General features: G+C 43.3%; 1 protein-coding gene across 1 annotated transcript in view; it reads left to right on the top strand.

Moving 5' to 3' along the window:
• The first annotated feature begins 266 nt into the window (after nt 1–266).
• The window catches only part of STAU2 (staufen double-stranded RNA binding protein 2), a 410,885-nt gene continuing 395,577 nt past the window's right edge, over nt 267–15,574 (top strand). The window contains exon 1 of the mRNA XM_056522155.1: nt 267–375. The gene's annotated coding sequence lies outside the window, so the exon portion shown is untranslated. The remainder of the gene's footprint in view (nt 376–15,574) is intronic.

The following is a 15,574-nucleotide window of genomic DNA, read 5'->3' as shown; positions in this document are numbered from 1 at the left end:
CGTTTGGTGTCGCTAGCGATGTGAATAATGGCTGCTTTTCAGTGCCGACGAGCGTGAGGGCGGTGGACGATACCAACGCACAGACAGGGGGAGACGTTTTCCGTTATTTTAGATAATATACCTGTACAGCACACTAACGTCAGAAAGTACAAAAAAACATTCGCTATGGTATATAATTCTGATATAGTCTGTACTGTTTACTGTTTAGTAAGCCCAATTGTGTCTAAGTGCACGATACAGATGTGATGCGGTCTCCCCTTGTTTTCGGCTTGGTATGTGCAGCCGCTGTCAGGGGAGGGGGCGGTGCGTGGACGCTCATTCTCTTTAGTGTTTGTCAATGTTGGAGGTGTGAGCAGCCCGGCCCGGGACAGCCAGGTAACTGTGCAGCACGATATAAGGGCTGGCGATAGTCGTGACATAGCGGTTTGTGCAGCACCGCGGATAGCAGGTTATCCTCTGGTAGCAGTGCACTTAGCAGGCTGGTGAATGCATCATCACAGGGCTTAGGTACCCAGTGCATCCTAGGGAACATGCAGAAGGCAGGGTATGGTATATACTGTCATGCCATGTGCACTGGTCTACATATATGTATATAGTATCTGCATGTGACATTCTGTAGCAGCACAGTGCTGGATCATGTCATGTAATGTATATAATCGATAAGGTGTTCTAGATCATCATAATCATTCATCCTGTATATGTAGGACTATATATACATACACTATACATATGCTACAATGTGTTTTAATGTGAACCTATGCTATACTATGGAGTCATTCTCTCCAGCTGGTGCAAAATGACAACTCCCAGCATGCCCGGACAACCGTTGGCTATCCTGGCATGCTGGGAGTTGTAGTTGTGCAACAGCCGTCTTCTGCTCTGGAGTACCTGACCTGTCCACAGCCCATTGATTTTAATGGGCAATATGTAATGCTTAAATTCACCTCCTGGTGGCGCTGCAGGCTACGGTGTCCATTTTAGGACATTGTCAGTCCTCAGACGTAACTCCGTTCTCTGTCAGGTGAAATGGCGTCCTGTCTCCTCCCTTGGACCAATCGCTGTCAGTCGCAACATTGTCCTCCCTCAGGTCAAACAGCATCCCGCCTCCTCCCTCGGACCAATCGCTGTCAGTCGCAACACCGTCCTCCCTTAGGTGAAACGGCATCCCGCCTCCTCCCTCGGACCAATCGCTGTCAGTCGCAACACCGTCCTCCCTTAGGTGAAACGGCATCCCGCCTCCTCCCTCGGACCAATCGCTGTCAGTCGCAACACAGTCCTCCCTTAGGTGAAACGGCATCCCGCCTCCTCCCTCGGACCAATCGCTGTCAGTCGCAACACCGTCCTCCCTTAGGTGAAACGGCATCCCGCCTCCTCCCTCGGACCAATCGCTGTCAGTCGCAACACCGTCCTCCCTTAGGTGAAACGGCATCCCGCCTCCTCCCTCGGACCAATCACAGTCAGTTTTCAGCCGCAACTCTGTCCTCCCTCAGGTGAAACGACGCCCCGCCTCCTCCCTCACACCAATCGCCGTCCTCCTTCAGCCACAACTATCTCCTCCCTCATCCGAAACTCCGTCGTCCGAAACGCTGTCGTGCCTCAGAAGATTCTCCCTCAGACACAACTTCCTGCCGCATAGCAGAGCTGACGCTGCACAGCATGTAAAGCAGAGTCGAAACTGTGAAACTTCTTTACTATTTTGTGGCCAAACAACATAAAGAGGTATCGACACCTAACAACAAATTAACCCATAGGGGTTAAAAAATCCTCTTGAATATGTGTTGATAAATAATACTTAGCTTTTAATGTATATAAATAAAATGTGAGAACAAACATTTAAAACCACACCTCATATAGTGTCACTATTTGGCTATTGGTCCCTACTGTACACTAATCAGTCTAAGCGCTACTGCTGATCCCAATTAGGGGTATATGTACCACTGTATCAGTCCACTATGAGAACATCACTGCAATAGACTCCAAATTGGAATTTTAAGTGGACGTATAGTGGTAATAGCTTGCAGGCCAGACCAGGGTATACATTTAATTTGGTGACCAGCCAACCATTGAAGCCTGTGGTGGTTGGGAACATCTATCACTGTTCAATGTTGAGGTAACCAACCCCCCACCGCGCTGTGCACCGCGGGTGTGGGTTGGACAGTGGTGCTTAGGTATGGAATTAGTTATTTGGGTTCATTCACTCTTTAGGACACAATGAGGTGCAAATTTAAAACAAAATGCTGTCACCTCGACATGTTTCGCCCCTCACAGGGCTTAATCAAGGAGACAACTGACAGAAAATTTGCTGTCAGTTTTCTCCTTGATTAAGCCCTGTGAAGGGTGAAACATGTCGAGGTGACAGCATTTTGTTTTAAATTTGCACCTCATTGTGTCCTAAAGAGTGAATGAACCCAAATAACTAATTCCATACCTAAGCACCACTGTCCAACCCACACCCGCGGTGCACAGCGCGGTGGGGGGTTGGTTACCTCAACATTGAACAGTGATAGATGTTCCCAACCACCACAGGCTTCAATGGTTGGCTGGTCACCAAATTAAATGTATACCCTGGTCTGGCCTGCAAGCTATTACCACTATACGTCCACTTAAAATTCCAATTTGGAGTCTATTGCAGTGATGTTCTCATAGTGGACTGATACAGTGGTACATATACCCCTAATTGGGATCAGCAGTAGCGCTTAGACTGATTAGTGTACAGTAGGGACCAATAGCCAAATAGTGACACTATATGAGGTGTGGTTTTAAATGTTTGTTCTCACATTTTATTTATATACATTAAAAGCTAAGTATTATTTATCAACACATATTCAAGAGGATTTTTTAACCCCTATGGGTTAATTTGTTGTTAGGGAACTGTGAAACTTGCACGTGTGCTACATGTTCTATATAGCAGAGCCGACACTGAATAGCGTGTACAGCAGAACCGTATAGCAGAGAGCCAACACTGACTCTGCTCTGCTACACGGCAAGAAAGTTTTTCGTCTGAAGGATTACTGAGTTTCGGATGAGAGACTTTAGGATGACAAAGGAGGGAGTTGCAGCTGACGCTTGACGGAGATTGGACCGAGGGAGGAGGCAGGACGCCGTTTCACCGGACGGAGTTACGGCTGACGATGTTCTGAAATGGACACAGTAGCAGGCAAATTGAACACTTATTGCGCAAGTTACAACCAGCAGAGTCCAAGGAGGGAGGACTGGTTGTGATCAGCCTTCGGAGAGCCCCTTTAAAGATCACTGCTATAAGGGCAGCCTTTGCAGTTTCTGTTGGACACACAAGGCTAGACTTATGTCTGGCGTCTGGTTCAGGCGAAACTGGCCACAACTAATGACAGAAGGGTATCAGTTGTTTAGGATCCGGCATTAAAGAGTATCTCCTATCCAAAGGATAAGTGTCTGACTGCAGGAGTCCGACTGCTGGGACCTCCTACGATTTGTTGCACAGGACTCCCTGGGAACGGAGTGTTTCGACCCCCGCAAGAAGTGGTGGCCGACACGTCCCCCCCCCCTTTATGTATCTTTTTGGGGAGCCAGAGCTACATGGAGGGAGGCATGTCAGCTACCACTTTGTGGTAGAGGCGAAGTCCCAGCAGTCGGACCCCCCCCCCTCTGCGATTAGATCCTTATCCCCTATTCTTTGCCAGATAGGGGAACGCAGCAAGTTGTCCATGTCCGTGCTTTAGCTTGGACAAAGATGATGCTGCAGGTGAAAAGGATAATATTCTGGATGGTATGTGGTGTTCGTTTTAAAAGTCAAAATTTCTATAAAAAGAAAAGAGAATTTTCTTAAGTATACTAGAAAGGTTAAAGAAGATGTCCAGTGGTAAGAAACATCCTAGTGTCTTATCACTGGGTCCGATTGCTGGAACACTACTCCCCCCACCCAACGGCAAGCCCCACCTTGGCCTCTGCTCTGTTACAGCGCATTTCATACCCAGCACATCACTTGGTTGAAGAACACCCCCTCCGTTCATATCTATTGGAGATGAATGGAGGGGGTGTGTTTTGGACCCACTGACGTGCTGTGTCTGAAACATCACACACAGGAGCGGCCTCATACAAGAGGGGGTTCCCAGCAGTTGGGGCCCCCCAATCAGACACTTGCCACTGGACATCATCTTTAATGTTTTGCTGAAATGTACAACATATAAAAATCTGACAGTGTCCATTTAGGCAACTCGGTCCCACCTCCTTGAACATTTCCACTGTTTAGAATTTTATTTTTATTTTTTTTCGAAGTCTTCTTTTCAACTGATACTGTAGCACTAGTATGTAATTGACTGTGAACATCTTAAAGGGAAACTCCAGATTTTTTTCTTTTTAAAATCGACTGGTGTCAGAAAGCTAAACATATTTTACTTCTATTAAAAAATATTAATCTTTCCAGTACTTATCAGCTGCTGTATACTACAGAGGAAGTACTTTTCTTTTTTAATTTCTTTTCTGTCTGACCACAGTGCTCTCAGCTGACACCTCTGTCAATGTCAGGCACTGTCCAGAGCAGGAGAAAATCCCCATAGCAAACCTCTCCTGCTCTGGACAGTTCCTGACATGGACAGATGTGTCAGCAGAGAGCACTGTGGTCAGACAGAAAAGAAATTCAAAAAGAAAAGAACTTCCTGTGGATCATACAGCACCTGATAAGTACTGGAAGGATTAAGATTTTTAAATAAAAGTAATTTACAAATCTGTTTTATCTTTCTGACACCAGTTGATTAAAAAATATAAAGTAAAAATTTGTTTTCCACCGGAGCACCCCTTTTAAAGATGCCCTAGGAAAATGGGAGGCCCAGAGCAAAATTTCAAGTGTTGTGGAAAAGAATACTTATGTCCTTGCCAAGTTTTTTTTCCTTCTAAATTAGCAAAAATACTTGAATATATTATATATTTTATATATCAACTGGCTCCGGAAAGTTAAACAGATTTGTAAATTACTTCTATTAAAAAATCTTAATCCTTCCAATAGTTATTAGCTTCTGAAGTTGAGTTGCTGTTTTCTGTCTAACTGCTCTCTGATGACTCGCGTCCCGGGAGCTGTGCAGTTCCTATGGGGATATTCTCCCATCATGCACAGCTCCCGGGACGTGACATCATCATTGAGCAGTTAGACAGAAAACTTCAGAAGCTAATAACTATTGGAAGGATTAAGATTTTTTTAATAGAAGTAAGTTACAAAGCTGTTTAAAGGGGTACTTCGGTGAAAACCTTTTTTCTTTTAAATCAACTGGTGGCAGAAAGTTAAACATATTTGTAAATTACTTCTATTAAAAAATCTTAATCCTTCCTGTACTTATTAGCTGCTGAATACTACAGAGGAAATTCTTTTCTTTTTGGAATGCTCTCTGATGACATCACAAGCACAGTTCTCTCTGCTAACATTAGTATAATAACGCTTTATTTATTGTTGTCCTTAGTGGGATTTGAACCCAAGCCCCCAGCACTGCAAGGCAGCAGTGCTAACCACTTAGCATACATCTCCTATGCATCTCCTATGCATGGTTGCTAAAATGGACAGATGTCAGCAGAGAGCACTGTGCTCGTGATGTCATCAGTGTTCCAAAAAAGGAATTTCCTCTGTAGCATTCAACAGCTAATAAGTACTGGAAGGATTAAGATTTTTTAATAGAAGTAATTTACAAATATGTTTAACTTTCTGCCACCAGTTGATTTAAAAGAAAAAATGTTTTCACCGGAGTACCCCTTTAACTTTCCGGAGCCAGTTGAGATATATATATATATATATATATATATATATATATATATATATATATATATATAAAAAAGGTTTTGCCTGGAATACCCCTTTAAAATTCAGTTTTTACATCCTCATTATGGGTATTGAGTGCAGATTAATGGGGGATATTGTAATCTTTTTATTATTTATTACAAGGCTTCAACATAGCAAAATGTGAATAAAGACTTATTTTATGCATTGTATATGTAAAGGTATCTGCTGCTCATTTGGTCAAAAATGATCTGACAGATTCCCTTTAATATAGCAAATCTAAATTCTGTACATACCCCATCTTGGATGAGAAGTTGCCCAGCATTTGCAGTTTCTTGCTACTTGTAGAATATATATTTTTTTTTCAGATTTGGGGTACATTCCCACATACTGTATCTGCTGCATATTTTCTGCAGCTGATCTTGCTATCCGTTAACTATGGGTAGCAAAATCAGATGCATAAAATAGGCAGCAAAAATATGCAGCAGATCCTGTATGTGTAAACGTACCCTTAAACGGGTACTCCACTGGAAAACATTTTCTTTTAAATCAACTGATGCCAGTTAAACAGATTTGTAAATCCAAATCCTTTCAGTACTTATCAGCTGCTGTATACTACAGAGGAAGTTATTTTCTTTTTGAATTTCCTTTCTGTATGACAACATGCTCTCTGCTGACACCTCTTTCCATTTTAGGAATTGTCCAGAGGACCCATAGAAAAACTCTCCTGCTCTGGACAGTTCCTGACATGGACAGAGGTGTAAGCAGAGAGCACTGTGGTCAGACAGAAAGGAAATGCAAAAAGAAAAGAACTTCCTCTGTAGTATATTGCAGCAGCTGATAGGTACTGGAAAGGATTGGGATTTTTAATAAAGGTAATTTACAAATCTGTTTAACTTTCTGGCACCAGTTGATTTCAAATAAAATGTTTTCCAGTTGAGTACCTCTTTTAAAGGTGTATTCTGACGCCAATTAAAAAAACAAAAAATATATATAAAATAAAAATGCTGCAGAAGCAAGCATTGCTTACCTGTCTGACCCAGTTCTAAAAAAAATATAATGTAGTGTGACGGCCGCTGAGGACAATAGCGGGAGAAAAAATACAGCTTACACAGTCTTTTTCTCCTGCTATCCCCACTGAAAAATAGTGGCGCCCAACGGAACCCATTGACTGTAATGCCGGGAAAAAGAAAAAGTTTGAGGGCCGTTCTTGACGGAGCGCAATGGTAGCGTGAATGTAGCCTAAGTCTTGTACTTCCTGGTTGAGCAGTTGCTCAGTATCACAATTCCCTGTCTACTCCCCTCCTATAGCACTCCTGCCAGTTTCTGTCCCAAACCTGCTGCAAAACAGTTCTCTATGCAGCAGACTACCACAAAGAAAATCTGCCAAAGCTGCTGTGTTCATGCCCTGTCTGCTCCTCTGCTTGTGGCATTGTTTTTTTTTTTTTTTTTTTTTTTTTTTTTTTTTTAAACATATTCATTTTTCGGAAACAAACAAATAAGACATAGGTCCTGCCAATAGGACACAATATCCAATAAACAGTAGCGTAGGTGCCCACGCAGGGGCCATAGAGACGCTAGAATACCAACATATGCAATCACGGGTGATTGTGGCATTGTTTAGCACAAGGCAGCAGCTGTAAACACGCCTCATTCTCCATAAATGTTCCAAGAAAGATATATTTGTATATATTGTTTCTATTGTTGTATGACAGGGAGAAGGTGATTTAGGCTGTAGGGGCTGGTCAGAGGTGATGACATCATTCAGGGGTCGGCGCTAGAGCTCAGAGACAAGATCCAGCCACACCTACTGATGTATATCTGGACTTCTAAGGCATTTGATACCGTGCCACACACAACATTAGGATGCTGGGGCTAGGGGAGGTTATATGTAATTGGGTTAGTAACCGTCTGTGACAGGAAGCAGAGGGTGGGTTTTAATGGAACTTACTCTGGTTGGGGGACAGTAGGGTAGGGTTATTTAGTTTGGAGAAAACTAGAGTCGATTTGATTACAATGTACTAATAGGTACAGTACAGAGATCTTTCTAGTGATCTTTTCATACATAGGCTGGTAACCATGACAAGAGGGCATCCTCTACGTCTAGAGGATTCTTTACTGTAAGTGCAGTGAGACTATGGAACTCTGCCACATAAGGTTGTGATGTCTGACTTAATAAACAATTTCATGTTTTTCTGGAAAAATATAATATTCCAAGTCATGGATTTATAGGGGTAGAACGTTGATTCAGGGACTTGTTCTGATTGCCTGTGGGGCAATTGGCATCAGCCCCATGGGGGCAGGGTTTGCCTTCCTCTGGATCAACACAGAAGGATTTTTGGTTGAACTTGATGGACTTCCCCCCCCCCCCCCCCCCCAACCTTAGAAGCATGTTACATATGTAACAGTAGAGGATGTTGCCTCTTCCTGGGAGAGAGGGAGGAGCTGGAGACAACACACACTAAGAATGATGGGACTACACAACCTTCTACCTTGGGTATTTCATGCCAAAGACATTACAATTAGTGATAACATAAATTAGTAAGTTAACCCCTTCCCGACCTATGACATACCTGTACGTCATGGGTGGCAAGGTGTTCCCGACCCATGACATATAGGTACGTCATGAACATTTTTGCCGCTACTCGCGGCATCCCGCAGCGCCCGGTAAGATGGTGGTAAGATGATCACTGATAGCCAGCCATCTTACGTGGGGTTTCATCCCCCCCCCAAAGCGATCGCTGCTATCAGCTGGTCAAATCTCACTAGCTGATAGCAGCGTTTCGCTATCAGAATACTTAGCAGCGCGGTGTGTGAGTCCCGATCACGGGGATCGGGACACACACCGCTCTAAGTGTCCCTGACCCGTCCCCCGGTGTCACTTACCCGTCCATGCGGCGTCCCGAGCGAGCGACGTCCTCCAGGCAGTCCCGGCGGTGAGTTTCCGGCAGCAGTGCGGCATCTTCATTGGCAGCAGTGAGATCTCCGTAAAGTGATCTCACTGCTGCCTCTGGGAGTTTCAAAACTGCAACTCCCAGCATGCCCAGACAGCCTTTGGCTTTCTGGGCATACTGGGAGTTGTAGTTTTGCAACATCTGGAGGTCCACAGTTTGGAGACCACTGTATAATGGTCTCCAATCTGTGCTCTTCCAGATGTTGCTAAACTACAACTCCCAGCATGCTCAGTCTGTCCAGGCATGCTGGGAGTTGTAGTTCTCTAACATCTGGAAGAGCACAGATTGGAGACCATTATACAGTGGTCTCCAAACTGTGGACCTCCAGATGTTGCAAAACAACTCCCAGCATGCCCAGACTGCCCAAGCATGCTGGAAGTTGTAGTTTGGCAACATCTGATCCTTCAGATATTGCCGAACTACAACTTCCAGCATGCCTGGGCATGCTGGGAGTTGTAGTTTTGCAACAACTGGAGGCACACTAGTTGGGAAACATTGTCAGTTTCCTACCTCAGTGCCTCCAGCTGTTGCAATTGTTGCAAAACTATAACTCCCAGCATGCACTGACAGACCATGCATGCTGGGAGTTGTAGTTTTGCAACAGCTGGAGGCACACTGGTTTGGTAACACTAAGTTTGGTTGCAAAACACTTGAAAGTGTATTACTTAACTTAGTGTTTCCAAACCAGTGTGCTCCAGCTGTTGCAAAACTACAACTCCCAGCATGCACGGACAGCCAAAGGGCATGCTCGGAGTTTGCCAACAGCTGGATGTTTGCCCCCTCCCCCCAATGTGAATGTACAGGGTACACTCACATGGGCGGAGGTTTACAGTGAGTGCTGCAAGTTTGAGATGGAGCAAATTTTGCGCTGCAGCTCAAACTTCCAGCGGCAAACTTGCTGTGAACCTCGGCCCATGTGACTGTACCCTAAAAACACTACACTACACTAACACTAACCTAAAATAAAAAGTAAAAAACACTACATATACACATACCCCTACACAGCCCCCCTCCCCAAAAAAAATGAAAAACGTCTGGTACGCTACTGTTTCCAAAACAGAGCCTCCAGCTGTTGCAAAATAATAACTCCGAGTATTGTCGGACAGCCATTGACTGTCCAGGCATGCTGGGAGTTTTGCAACAGCTGGAGGCACCCTGTTTGGCAATCATTGGCATAGAATACCCCTATGTCCACCCCTATGCAAATCCCTAATTCAGGCCTCAAATGCGCATGGCGCTCTCTCACTTTGGAGCCCTGTCGTATTTCAGGGCAACAGTTTTGGGACACACATGGGGTATCGCCGTACTCGGGAGAAATTGCCTTACAAATTTTGTTTTTTTTAAATTCTTTAACCCCTTATGAAAAGGTGAAGTTGGGGTCTACACCAGCATGTTAGTGTAAAAAAATAAATTTTTTACACTGACATGCTGGTGTTGCCCTATACTTTTCATTTTCACAAGAGGTAAAAGGAAAAAAAAGACCCTCTAAATTTGTAATGCAATTTCTCCCGACTACGGAGATACCCCATATGTGGGCACAAAGTGCTCTGGGGGCGCACAACAAGGCCCAGAAGGGAGAGTGCACCATGTACATTTGAGGCGATTTGCACAGGGGTGGCTGATTGTTACAGCAGTTCTGACAAACGCAAAACAATAAATCTCCATATGTGACCCCATTTTGGAAACTACACCCCTCACGGACTGTAATAAGGGGTGCAGTGAGAATTTACACCCCACTGGTGTATGACAGATTTTTGGAACAGTGGTCTGTGAAAATGAAAAATAAAATTTTTCATTTTCACAGTCCACTGTTTCAAATATCTGTCAAACGCCAGTGGGGTGTAAATGCTCACTGCACCCCTTATTAAATTCCATGAGAGGTATAGTTTCCAAAATGGGGTCACATGTGGGGGGCGGTCCACTGTTCTGGCACCATAGGGGCTTCCTAAATGGGACATGCCCCCCAAAAACCCTTTCAGAAAAACTCACTCTCCAAAATCCCATTGTCGCTCCTTCCATTCTGAGCCCTCTACTGCGCCCGCCGAACACTTTACATACGCATATGAGGTATTTCCTTACTCGAGAGAAATTGGGTTACAAATTTTAGGGTGATTTCTCTCCTTTTACCCCTTGTAAAAATTCAAAACTTGGGTCTACAAGAAAATGCGAGTGTAAAAAATGAAGATTTAGAATTTTCTCCTTCACTTTGCTGCTATTCCTGTGAAACACCTAAAGGGTTAAAACACTTACTGAATGTCATTTTGAATACTTTGGGGGGTGCAGTTTTTATAATGGGGTCATTTATGGGGTATTTCTAATATGAAGACCCTTTAAAATCCACTTCCAACCTGAACTGGGCCCTGAAAAATTTGGATTTTGAAAATCTTGAGAAAAATTGGAAAATTGCTGCGGAACTTTGAAGCCCTCTGATGTCTTCCAAAAGTAAAAACTTGTCAATTTTTTTTTGCAAACACAAAGTAGACATATTGTATATGTGAATCAATATGTAATTTATTTGGAATATCCATTTTCCTTTCAAGCAGAGACTTTCAAAGTTAGAAAAATGCAAAATTTTCAAAATTTTCATGAAATTTTTAGATTTTTTACCAAGAAAGGATACAAATATCAGTGAAATTTTACCAATAACATAAAGTAGAATATGTCACGAAAAAACAATCTCAGAATCAGAATGATAAGTAAAAGCATTCCAGAGTTATTAATGTTTAAAGTGACAGTGGTCAGATTTTCAAAAAATGCCCAGGTCCTGAAGGTGAAAATGGGCTGGGTCATGAAGGGGTTAAAGGGGTACTCCGTTGGAAAACTTTTTTTTTTTCTTAATCTACTGTTGCCAGAAAGTTAAATAGATTTGTAAATTACTTCTATTAAAAAATATTAATCCTTCCAGTACTTTTGAGCTGCTGAATACTACATAGGAAATTATTTTCTTTTTGGAACACAGTGCTCTCTGCTGACATCTCTGTCCATTTTAGGAACTGAGAGCAGCATATATTTTTTATGGGGATTTTCTTCTCTAGACTGTTCTTAAAATGAACAAAGATGTCAGCAGAGAGCACTGTGTTCCAAAAAGAAGAAAATTTCCTCTGTAGCATTTAGCAGCTAATACGTACTGGAAGGATTAAGATTTTTTAATAGAAGTAATTTACAAATCTGTTTAACTTTCTGGCACCAGTGTATTAAAAAGTTTTCCACCAGAGTACCCCTTTAAGTAAAGTAGTTTTTACCAATTTTAAGACGTTCCACTGCTGGATGTTAGTCTCACCATTTCACTGAAAAAAAGCAAAAGAGAAATGTATTAGTCAGCCAGACTCATAGGCAAACACGTTGGAGAACATTAATAGAGATCAGTTAGTTAAATGTTAATTAAGGACGATCTGAGAGGACAGGAACGTCAGCTACTGTAATACCAACAAGATGAAGCCCAGACAAACTAAACTGAAACCTTTTTCTCTGTAGCGCCCCTAGAGACAAAACATGTGTATTGCTCTTCTTTCAAAATAACCTACTCAGTATTTGAGTTGTATTCCAGGATTTGCTGATCTTCAGATAAGACTGGAAAACTTACAAAGATTCTCAATGTCTTTCATTATGGTCCAGGGGTGTGGAAATTTTATAAAAAACTATTTGTACACTGGACTAAAATGGAGCAAAATCTACTTGTCCCTCATGACGATCCACTTGTCCGGGCCAATTTTCGCTTTTACGCTCTAATTTTTCCTCCTCGCCCAATAATAGCCAAAACTACCTACTATAAGGATACCTTTTAATTTTTCAATAACATATTCTCTGTACCAAAAAATAAATAAATAAATAAATAATATATATATTAAGGGAAAAGAAATTGAAATAGTAAAAGAGAATTTTGCAGATTTGATGATTTTCTTTTCTACGCCATTTACCTTGTGGTTGAGGTAACATGTTAATTTTATACTTTAGGCACCTGATTACAGCGATACCAGATTTGTATCATTTACGTCATGTTTTACTAATTCTGAACTTTTTCAAATTTTTTTAATTGCCATTTTTTAACCCCTCTAGCTTTATTTTCTTTCCGCATACCAGGATGTATGAGGGCTCATTTTTTGCGCCAAAAAACCTGTTTTTTTGTATCGGTACCATTTTGGTATTGATCTGACTTTTTACTCGCATTTTAACTTTTTTTTCTGGGATATTATAAAAATTGCAAATCTGTGGTTTGGTATTTTTTTTTTACATTTACCGTACGGGATACATAATGTTATATTTTGATAGGTTGTACAATTACGCACGAAGCGATACCAAATATGTTTATTTTTATTATGTTTGCATGTTTTTATATAGGAAAAGGGGGTGATTTGAACTTTTAACATGGAAGGGGTTAATGCAGTGGTCTTCAAACTGTGGCCCTCCAGATGTTGCAAAACTACAACTCCCAGCATGCCCGGACAGCCAACGGCTGTCCTGGCATGCTGGGAATTGTAGTTTTGTAACATCTGGAGGGCCACAGTTTGAAGACCACTGGGTTAATGTGTGTCTTTCAAACTTTTATTAAAACTTTTTTATTTTATTTTGTTTACACTTATAGGAGGAATCATTCGATTCCTCAGACAGATGAATATATTCTATTGAACTCAATTAATCTGTGTGCTCTGTGATCCATTGATAGAGCCTGGTCCAGCCAGGATCTATCAATGTCAGAGCGGGACAGCAGGGAACAGAGGTAAGCCCTCCGGCTACCTCCATAGTGGATCGCCCCCCCCCCCCCCCCCCCCCCCCCCCCTGCGATCGCGCTGCGGGGGGGGCGATCTAGCCCACCAGGGAGCATTCACATGTCCCTTTAGACACCGCTGTCAGCTTTGACAGCGGCGATCTAAAGGGTTAATAGCCAGCCGCGGCGATCACCACATGCTGGCTATTAGCGGCGGCCCCCGGCTACTGAGAACAGCCAGGGGCTGCAGAGTATGGAGCGGGCAGGAGTCCGGAGCCCGCTCCATACTCCCCTGTGAGCGCCGCAAGCATCTCCCCGTGCAGACGCGCCTCCTCCCCTCAGCTCTCCGAAGCTACAGCTGGGGGAGTGAAGGTAGAGGACGCAGGTCTGCACGGGGAGAAATAAGCCACGCCCCCTCATCTCCCCCCGCACGTCTGCAGAGCAGGGGAGAGAAGACATACACAGCTTCTCATCTCCCCTGCTCTGCTTCGGAGGACACAGGCTGCAGAGTATGGAGCGGGCAGGAGTCGGGAGCCCGCTCCATACAGACTGCAGATCGACGCCGCACTTGTCAGGTCCGGCCCTGCTTGCCCGAAGCCGGGGTAAGGGCCAGACAAATTCACCTGCCTGGCGCCCAAAACTGCTAGTCCCGGGCGTCGGACGATAGGAATTCCACATCCCTGTGGTCTAAATGTTACCTAGTTTGAATACAATGTCATGAACATATTTAAAAAAAAATATTTTCTGTGAAAAACAACCTGATTTGAATTAATTTTAAATTATTTTTTTGCTTGCCTTGCCATCTCTAGGCAGGCATGGCTTTTGAGATGCATTGATTTATGTTTCTGTACAAAAATCATTATCTAATGCTGCCTACACTTCCCATAGATCCTCTGGCTTTGCATTGAGAGGGGGTGGAATCTAATCACTGCAGTTCCCTAATAAGTGTACCTGGTGTTCTCATCACCTAGATTCCAGCAACCTTAGCTGCCTAGTTGGAAATTGTTTGAAACTGTCGCACTAGTGATGGTAAATGTGCGTGATATGGTAAAAAACAACTTTACCTGGGGCGCTTCTTTAACATAAACTGAAAAGGAGTATCACATATCTTGCTTCTGAGGTTAATGCAACCCCAGGAGTGTGGAAATTAAAAAAAATAATAAATAAAAAATAAATAAATAACTTGTTCAAGGGACTAAAACTGAGCACAATCGACTTGTCCCTTATGATAATCCACTTGTCCTGGTACACAAAATAATTGTAACCAAAATAGCATGTAAATAAGGTCTTTGTTAGTTTATTTAGTTTTTGCACGTTAGTTTTTTGCTCCCCGCCCTATAATAGCCATAACTCTTATTTTAATTTCATCATCATGACAGCACAACCATGAGATTGTCCCCTGTAGCTCTAATAGGCACTCCTGCCCCGCTGCTTGTCCGGGTTTATGCGGCAGGAGTATTGTATAGGCTGGTCTCGGATCTCCCTGGCTGTTCCGGGCTCCATGGTGCCGGTGCGCGCGCGCGTCTGACGTTGCGGCGCGTTGTCACATGCATGGACGCGAGCGTGCTCTGGCATTGGCTGGGACCGTAAGTCCCTCCCCCAAGAGGGCGGCACCCACCGGAACGCCAGGGAAGTGTGGAGGGGGGCCAAAGTTGAGCGGAGTGCAGTGAGCCTCCAAAATTGCTCCTCTGTTACATCATGCATCCCTCTGAACCATGGATGCATCTGCTGCCCCCCGTTCTGCTCATCTGGAGCGCTCGGCATCGGCATTAACTGTAAGTAGCTGGCCCTCAGGGGGGTTCACTTACTTTTATACTGCTTATGTATCACTTGGTGTCTTGTATATCAGTGGTTTCTTAGGGATTAGCACCATATTGCTTGCACTATGCTGCTTTTTTCCTATAGTCTACTCTCTGAAGTAGCATATAGCTTTGATACTTATGGGTATACCTTTTCCCACTTAAGGGAGACGGGGAGGCCCCGAAGAAATCCAAAGAAAGATAATCCTCTAAAGAAACTTCTAAGGAATCTAAATCTAAGTCCAAAAAATTTGGAATTTGTTCAGTTGTACTACCGGATACCCTTCATAAACCCCTTTGTAAAGTCTGCACTGGCAAAATAGTTTTCCAGGAATCTCCGTCCCTTATGGATGAGCTTCGTTTACTGATAAATCAA

This window comes from Hyla sarda, chromosome 5 (assembly GCF_029499605.1).
Source record: "Hyla sarda isolate aHylSar1 chromosome 5, aHylSar1.hap1, whole genome shotgun sequence".
Lineage (NCBI taxonomy): Eukaryota > Metazoa > Chordata > Amphibia > Anura > Hylidae > Hyla > Hyla sarda.
Note: the sequence above shows the minus strand (reverse complement) of the source record. Positions and strands in the feature narration are given on the sequence as shown.